This window comes from Trachymyrmex septentrionalis, unplaced genomic scaffold (assembly GCF_001594115.1).
Source record: "Trachymyrmex septentrionalis isolate Tsep2-gDNA-1 unplaced genomic scaffold, Tsep1.0 scaffold128, whole genome shotgun sequence".
Lineage (NCBI taxonomy): Eukaryota > Metazoa > Arthropoda > Insecta > Hymenoptera > Formicidae > Trachymyrmex > Trachymyrmex septentrionalis.
The window spans coordinates 1,299,579-1,308,606 of record NW_017304417.1 but is presented as its reverse complement, the minus strand read 5'-3'; the positions used below and the strand labels follow the sequence as shown (position 1 = coordinate 1,308,606).

The window sequence follows — 9,028 nt, the reverse complement described above, 5'->3', positions numbered from 1 at the left end:
TTCGGTAGCTGCGGCGCGATCCGGTAAATTATATCCCTCCTGAATATATGAACTTTTGGATAAGCGTTCGATAATGAGCGCGCAATGGTTCCGTGAATGGCGGCGTGGAATACCGTTACCAACAGACGAAACTTTTACGTCGCGATAGCGCAATCGAATGATTCGATAATCGATCATCCGATCGCCGTGCGATCTGATTTTTTTACTCGCGTCGCGACGCGATCTCGTACGGATGAAAGAACGAAAGCGCGAAGGTCTGTGACAGGAAATAGAATCGCGATTTAGTCTAACGTCAAAATTGCAACGTTTCGCAGAACAAAACAGCAGCTTATTGATTTCTGTGTCAGTCTTACGTCTGTCATGAGAAGTTTTAATTAGAAGTTTCGAATTTCCTTTCGCTCAAATTTTGGAAGAAAGTGTTTGGAGGTAAGATGTTATTAAAATAAAAGATACTCTCGTGATGTATATTTTGAAATGGAATAACATTAGAGAAATAATTGCATTTAAACAGAATATTAATATAATAAATGCATAGATATTTTTATGCACGAATGTAATTTAATGTGCCTGCACTTCAATGTTATTAATCTTAATAATGCGATCAGAGAAGATGACATGCAACGAATGGTATATTTTGGATAAATTGACTTGTGCATTGATATTATAATAATTACTACTCACACACACATTGTTGATTAAATGTAATAAAATAGCGCAAAGTTTCATTACTTGAATGTCCTCTAACAATAACATTCTAGCAACGTGTAATAATATAAAACTCCATATTAAAAGTGCAACGAACAGTGAGATAATGTTTTACTGTATGAAAGAAAACATAATAATATTCGAAAAATAGATACACAAGAAGTCCATTAACATTGAGTAAGACCTGTTTTCATAATACGCGATTACCTAAAAATTGAAAGTTACCAAGAAACTCGTGACTGAATTTTATCGATCTTTTGGTAACCGTACATTATGGAAACGGACCTAAATTAAAAATGCACACACTTAGCACGAATCATTATGTAGGTTATAAAAAGGTGTGGAGAATTTTGTGTTTATGCCTGGAAAAAAATCTTGAAGTACTTCCTTTTAAAGCGGGTTGAAAGCAATTTATCTTTTTCCCCCGTGACAGAGATTTAAGCAGCTCGCTCCCCAATAACTAGAGAGGTTGGCTTTAACGTGTTCAAGATGTCGGATCTATACGCATTCGACAAGAATGGTATACCATCGAGTCGATTGTCAACGATCGCGCCCTCGAGGTGACGGCACATATTATAATTATACGCTTTGCGTCTCAGCGGGACAATCGTTACGAGCGTTTGTTGTACGCGTCGCGCGTCACGTGGGGAATAGGCCACGCTCGTAGGACCCCCGATTCGTGGCACGTAAAAGCTGGAAACGAAGCGGAGGGAATGGGAAAGAAGAAAAGACGACCAAGTCTCAAGGAAGAGGGCACGTCGCTGTTCCGCGGCTAGAAGACGGAATGCCACTCACCAGCGAACCCGTCGGACTACTAATGACACCCCTCTCTCTCTCTCTCTCTCTCTCTCCTCCTCCTCCTCCTCCTCCTCGCTATTCTTCGAGCCTCATCGAGCATTCAAATCCCGCATTTTCGTCCTAATTACACCGAGCGTAAGCAGCTAACGCAGCACCGCTGAGCTTCGACTCGATCCTGAGCTTCCGCATCGTCTACGAGATTCGCGCCGAGATGCTCCGGAATTTCTCCGAGCGTGACGAATTAGATCCAAGTTTAATAACATACCAACTCGTGGATTCCGTAACTAGCGCGATATTACCTGCGAACTGTTTATTCACGCGCGACGAGATGTTTATTGGAATATTCATTACGACAAAATCGGGAGGAATGTGCAGCGTTGCAGTTATTTCTCGGAAATGACGTTGGAGAAATTAATCTCAAAGATGAAAAAAATTCAATTTCAGGTTGTACGAAATTAAATTTGAAATTAATATGAAATTAAAGTATGTGTAATTTTTAATTTAAAAAATTAAAAGAGAGAGAGAGAGAGAGAGAGAGATTAGATCTTTTTTTTTTCAAATAGAGTTTATTTTCGCGATATTAGAATTAATTTCCTCAAGTTTTGGATTGATTGGCAAGTGATTAGAGACGGGGCATTAAACACCTTCAATTAACACATCAAGTCGAACTCGCTAGAGTCGAAGGAGGAAGTTTCTTTTTATTATACATGCATGACGCTCGTCCGTAAATTTCTCCGAACGTAACGGATTCATTGAAGGTTTAAAGACGCGAGGTTGAATCACGATGACCCGTGGAGGCTTTCGAGAAGTCGTATTTTCCTTGTCGATTCTCGCAAAGCGCAACGAATCATCGCCAATTATTGACGTTTCACTTTCCATCCCGTGATTGTTGCATCAGAAATTCCTAATAAACGAGCTGTTGCACCGAGCAACGGCTACAATTTGAATCAATTTCCCTCTGTACGCTGTAATATTTGCGTTATTCGCCGAATCGGCTCAAAGCAGTAAGATTATTGATTAATGATTAATGCAATACGCTCCGTCGTAAGCTATCTGTGAGCATATCGGCGATATATCGCAAAATATCCGATGCGAACAAACTCGTTCTGGATTTTATGGGATAATGTTTGTGGGGTGTCGTCGAAACGATCTCCTTTCGAACGATCAACGTGATGACGCGATGTTAGAAAATCGATTGCGATTTATATTTCGATTATAATTCCGTAAAGTCGAATCTTCGTCGCGTTAAGCGCGAAATATTAAACATTTTAGCAGATATTTTATTATCAGAGATGAGAATACCTTATATGAACTTTTCCAATCTTGAAACACATCTATATTTTCTCTTAGCTCGGATCTGCAATAAATTTTTAAACCTTAAGCCATAAGGAACGGACGAATTACAATCAATTTTTCTTCTCGACTGTAATTGGTCAATTTCTTACGGCTTAAAACACCCATTGTAGATCGACTTAACAATATATAAAGGACTTCGCACCTCGCTTCTAATCAGATGAAAAATTGGATTCCAATGAATCAATTCTCACATATAATATAGTTTATAATGTGGTGAATAAAAAATTTTGTAGACAGACAAAGCTTAATAATTTGTTAATTATGGTATGTATTAAAGGTCTGTGATTACAAGTTTTACACGTCTCAAGACATTTTTTGTTTTCACCACATTATAAATTGCACCATATGCGAAAATTAATTCATTTCATCGGGATCCACGTAATTAATGGAGTATTCTTTAACAGCCGAATATTTATTCATACCGACGTAAATCCTATACTTATGTAAAATTTAAGAGAATAATTGTACGTAACAAAAAGGTAGATCACCTGGGGGATAACCGATTAAACTCGCATTGATTTACCATCAAGTCATTTCCGATATATACGCCACTTTCGAGCGAATGATTATGTGGAGGTCAAGTCGCGGCTGATAAAGCAAGATTCGACACTCATTCGGAAGTTCGCGATGTCGAGCATGAACGCAGCCTAGTTTCCCTGAATGCGCTCGATTCATTGAGGGTTTAACGACACGAGATTGCGCGAGCCGTTATCAGGGTATGTAGTAATACGCGATAATTAACATATGCGCGATGTACCACAACCAGCGTGTTTTTATATTTGTCGGAGAATCGCCCACGGAACGCCCGTCTGAGAGATAAAGCACAAGCGAATCCCTGTTTAAGTGATTCGCGCTTTACGAGCACCTAAAAATATGGCTGGCGGTGTCGACAATGAGACGAATTGACGGGTGGACGAAGTAATCAGCGACCAGGACTTCAGATTTTTCCTGTCGAATGAAAGATATCAAATAACTGCAACAACAATAATAACTAAATAAAGTGAAGAAAAAAAAAAGGTTCGGAATATTTGAATCGTTTAATTACGTTCGAAATATGAAATTCATTAGTATCACAAACTTCAAATTTTAATTTCGCTAAAATTTTCAACATTCTAACAGTCGAGAAACGTTATATCGATTTTAATATTAGGTTAAGTAAAAAGTCATCGCGTTTTTTTAAAAGACATCTATCAGTAAAAACCGCAATTACTTTCTTACCAACAATATAAATATATCTTGATAGAGTAAAGTTTCAGCTTTAAAAATCTCTTTTTTAAATTATACGATACGACAATTTTTAATGGAGTTATGAGCAATTAAAGTCAAAATAATTCTTTTATTTAATCCGCGATAACTCAGTAACCAAAAATCGTAGAAATATTAAAAAAAAAACGATTTTATAGGGAAAATATCAAGCTTTCACGATAGGTAATCGAAAATTATCTCAAATTCGTTTTGGACACGTTACAAATCCACAAAGTGAGAAGAAAATTTTTCGTCTTTTTCAGCTCGTAGTTTTTGGTATGTAAAAATTATCAAACTCATATAAACTTAAAAAATGTGATAAGCTTTTAAAAGTAGAGATTTCAAGCTTTAAAACCCTTTTTTTAAATTTGAATTTCATTCATTATTGACGAAGATATTGTATATACAACTTTGAGCTAAAAAATACGCGATGACTTTTTATTCAACCTAATATATATCCTTAACCGAGTAATAGTTACCCAAGATATTTTTATTCCTCAGCGACGAGAAAATTTAAATTGTAAAATATTGTTTTGTATGTTATATCAATTGATATATTTTCTTTCTTTTTTTAATTTTTTAAAAAGCTTTAAATATATATGTAATTCCAGTACTCGCTGTGAAAAACGTTATATTAAAACCTTCCTTTTCCCAAATATTATCATAATAATCTACTTAACGCATTCCGTTTAATATTCCGTATTTGGTTTCTATTTATTTTATTTTTTTTATTAATAAATTATGATCGAATCCATTTCCATAATATTTTTGTACATGTGTAAATCGGAAAGCAATAATATACAATGTGTTATTAATAATAATGATTTTAATTGGGGGGGGGGGTGTAAAATATTCTACGGTGACGTTTACGTAAAAAAATAAGGTGACTATTATCGGATTAAACAACATCTGCCCGTAAAACATTTCCGATTATATCTACTCTTTTTTTCGAGGCATATTGTATCAAGATAATTACGGAGGGTCAGAATATATATATATATATCCAAAGCTTCATTGGTGTTTATATTTAAAGCGTCAAAAGTGTTCGCCTTTTCAAAGTCGGTATATTAGTACGTGCAGCTCACAAATGCAGCCGATTCATTGAAGAGTTTAACGACATGAGTTTGAACCGTCTTGTTATCGTATACGTGTCATAATGTACTCCCATCCACCGCAGAGTTATGTTATTCGCGGAACAGCCACAACGATCTCGTAATAAAGGCTTTTGACGATAATAATACGAGAGAACTGGCGCTAGTACCGGTATGTGTAAGATCTATTAAATCACACAGAACAGTAGATAGGGAACTCCTACGAATAGACTCAGCGTATCGTATATAATTGTTTTGACTGTCCTGGCATTGGATATATACCGAAAACAATTACTCATTATGTCTAGCTCCGTTAAGAGAAATCGAGGGACATTATCGTGTAAAGTGAAGATCGATGAGGGAAAAGCAATTATAATTAATCGAGATATGTCTTCAGCTCGTTACAATCGTCTACGCGTACGTGTGTGAGACTGATGTAATAAATGAGATGAGTATAATAAATGGACACAACCTAATATGGTTAAAATCATCTTGCGATGGCAAGCGAACGATGCTCGTTATATCGCTATGTTATTTTAATGCAATCTAGCGAATGTAACTTAATTAGAAGTACTTAATTAGAAGAATACATATTTTATAGGAAATCTGATTAATTACTAATCGACGATAAAGAAAAACTTGCTAACAGCGTTCAATTATAACTCCATTACAAATAAACGCGCGATTAAGATTTTGCCATGTCTGTCATTCCTTTTTAATCACGGTTTTCTTCTCTCTTGATAATTTTACTTCTACACAGAGAGAGAGAGAGAGAGAGAGAGAGAGAGAGAGACGTTGTTAAGAATCAATTAAGTTGAGGTTAAAGTTAACTGGCGTTGGCGAAACCAGCTACAAGTAATATTTATGGCGCGTAGCTGTATAAGCTATTAAGGACGGCGCAGAGATCGCCGCTTCGCGCTAAAATAGAATTCGATTAGAATCGTTTTAGATTACACCAAGTCATCGACTGCTCGCGCGTCGGCAAAGTTAATTATCGCAGCGAAAAAATTATCGGGTTCGAAGCTATGAACTATTCTTGCGTTTAGTATATGTCCACCTTTCACGGCCTTGACATTAACGTTGCACTTGGATGGCCTTGCAATACCTCTGGGACGACATTCTGTACATGCATATTGAGCAGTTACTGCTTCAGTCGCTATAAACTCACCGATCGTCAAAAGATCGATTGCGCGCTACCGAATTAATTAAGCGAAGGGCACATCAAATTGATATTCATTCGTAGGCGATCGTTTATGTAAGAAGGGCATAACCAAGAATGTTAAAAGTCATTCTTCTATTTTTTAATTTAATTTTATTTATGGCTATTATAAAATTATATAATGAATAATTAATAAAAAATAACTTTTTTATATGTTATTTTATATGTTTTATACGGTCCGCGGTGATCCGCATCAGCGAGCGTACGTAATAATCGATACACAATCCGTCCGTCTTACACATCTGCGTTCCACTTGTCTTTATATATTCCAATGGTTTTTTTATACTTATATGGACACGCTTGTTTGAATAATTTACACATGATTTTTGAACTTTTCCAAGAGATATGAAACACGTTTGACTGTTCAATCGTACGTGAATAATATCGAGTTCTACATCAAGCAACTCACCTGAACTGTGAATATAATGAATATGCGAACATTTGCGATAATTAATTTCGTACTGCGGTTCTTTTACGATAAGTTAATGTCTGAAGAGGGCTCGATCCGGTAGCCGAAACTTGTAATTTATTCGTATTTAAACTGAGTTTTTATTATTTTTTTTCTTTTTTACTATATACTTTCTCTAATTTTACTTTTCTCTATTTGTAATTTATTCTTTTAATCGTGTGACTTTTTTTCAAAGAAATGCGTTGACTCTTACTTTGCCCTTTATTTATTGTTATTTATTGTTTATATGTTATTACATGTGAAAAAATTGTTTCATTATTATCAAGGCCATGAGGCATAATAATGAATATTTATGTTATTGCATACAACATTTTTAGCTATTTGCGATACGTAATATCCCGAGGATCTATCAAAGCGTGTAAGCATTCTCGTCGAAGAACACTCATTACTCTCAAGAAGTTAGAAAGTCATGTGGCGGTTCATTATCGAGGCGCAGTCTGCTGTCTTTAATTAGCACCCGATGCTCGGCAGCGAGTTCCCGGTTTCCACAAAAACTTCCCGTTGATGCAACAATAATGATCGGTAGTCTCGTCGGTATTACTAGATTAGAAGGTTCCGTGATCTCTATACTCTATACTACTGGGTCAGTATGTCTGCGATGATCGAGCAATTCGCGTTTGCATAAATTACATTTTCCCGTTTTTGGAAAATTCGATTCATTTCCAATACCCGTAAATGCGCCGCCCCATAAAAGGTTCGTTTCTCAAGGGAATTGCCGATTAGAGATACAAGCAAGCAGAACCATTCGATGAACTAGTTCGACCTTCGCTCGAGGTGTCACTTCACGCTTCCGAGCATCGCTCGACAATACGTAATTAGTGTAAGAGATAGTAATTCTCGTTATCTCCCACCACGCGAGACCGGCCGCAAATCCGCAAGCACGGACCTTGAGCCGATTTGCGTAAATGACCTAGTTTTCCCAGCGGATGGCCATGCGGGCGCATATTCGTTTCACACATATAGCTTAATTGAGAGCCGAGATAATATTACGTACGTTATCATACGTACGCTATATGCTTTTCGTCACTTACCTGACACTCTCAGGATTTATTTATTTATCATAGGTGTTATCAACGTAATTACTGTTGTAACAAAAATGCGAAACGACGAACGTATCCCCCTATCATCACAGCTATTATCAGTAAATACGAGTTGCATCGATGTACTTAACGAACGCTTTTCGCTCGCTCATGAAACTAATTTACATTTAACAACTTATTTATTGTCATTCGTTATATGTCCCAAAGTAAATGTTTCGAAGAATTATTAATATTGCGATGATAGAAACGGTCTTAACAATTTATACGATCTCCGCGATTTCCGGTGCTAATATTCAAAATAGACGATGAGAATTGTGACGAACCCTTTAGAATTCGGCTCCGCGCATAGTTTAGTCGATAGGTCAAGTGCTAGAAGCGTACACGCAATTGAGAGAGCCTTCTTTCATCTTGCCGTCTCGGCTCTGCTCGCCAGACTTTCTCGATTAGAGGAGCATCTTCGCCGCTGGTACGGGAATACGAGCTTCTCCCAAGCTTCGAGAACCGTTATTAGGCGGAACGTCGCAACGGAGGAGGTGGTCTTCTTATACTCCGTTGCCTCAAGTATCTTAGCTCTACGAGCCGCGACCCTCGACTCGTTCACCTAGAGACGCCTGAAAAATAGGTATCTTAGGATTACATTTAAGAAGGAGTCAAGCGAGATCCTTTGTATTAGTTTTGTCGTTGACGCTGCTACGACGTTCTTCAATGGTGCTGCAAGCTGTTTAAGAAAAGATTACAACTACTGGAGGTTTGCGCTCGAGAAGAGCAGCGGTTACTTTGATGTCGCACTTCGCGTCAGTATAACTGGAAATTATAGGTTTTTTGTAAGACTCTCCACGGAATAGGATAAGGATTTAATTTCAAGTAAATTTCGGTTTAATTCAATTTTAATTTGAACCTCGCTGACTCTGATGGGAATAAAACTAATAACTGTGAATACGTGGTTTTAATAATCTTAATGCCTTTGTAGTAAGATAATGTCGAGATAGGAAATGAAAATTTCATAAACCGTTTCTTTCGACCAAAAAATCATGCCAAATAAAAGTGGGAAAGTCTCATTTTCGTGCATCTTGTTAAAATCGTCAGATTGTTATATCGAACTTAT

At 36.9% G+C, this 9,028-nt stretch overlaps 1 protein-coding gene and 1 long non-coding RNA gene across 3 annotated transcripts in view; both read left to right on the top strand.

The window, feature by feature from the left end:
- Positions 1–9,028, top strand: part of LOC108756560 (neurotrimin-like) — a 73,717-nt gene that overhangs the window by 12,844 nt on the left and 51,845 nt on the right. The gene's annotated exons all lie outside the window — the stretch shown is intronic.
- On the top strand, positions 245–1,822 carry LOC108756566. Its single transcript, XR_001939844.1, has 3 exons — positions 245–426; positions 1,139–1,225; positions 1,305–1,822. It is a non-coding gene; the product is annotated as an uncharacterized LOC108756566 (long non-coding RNA).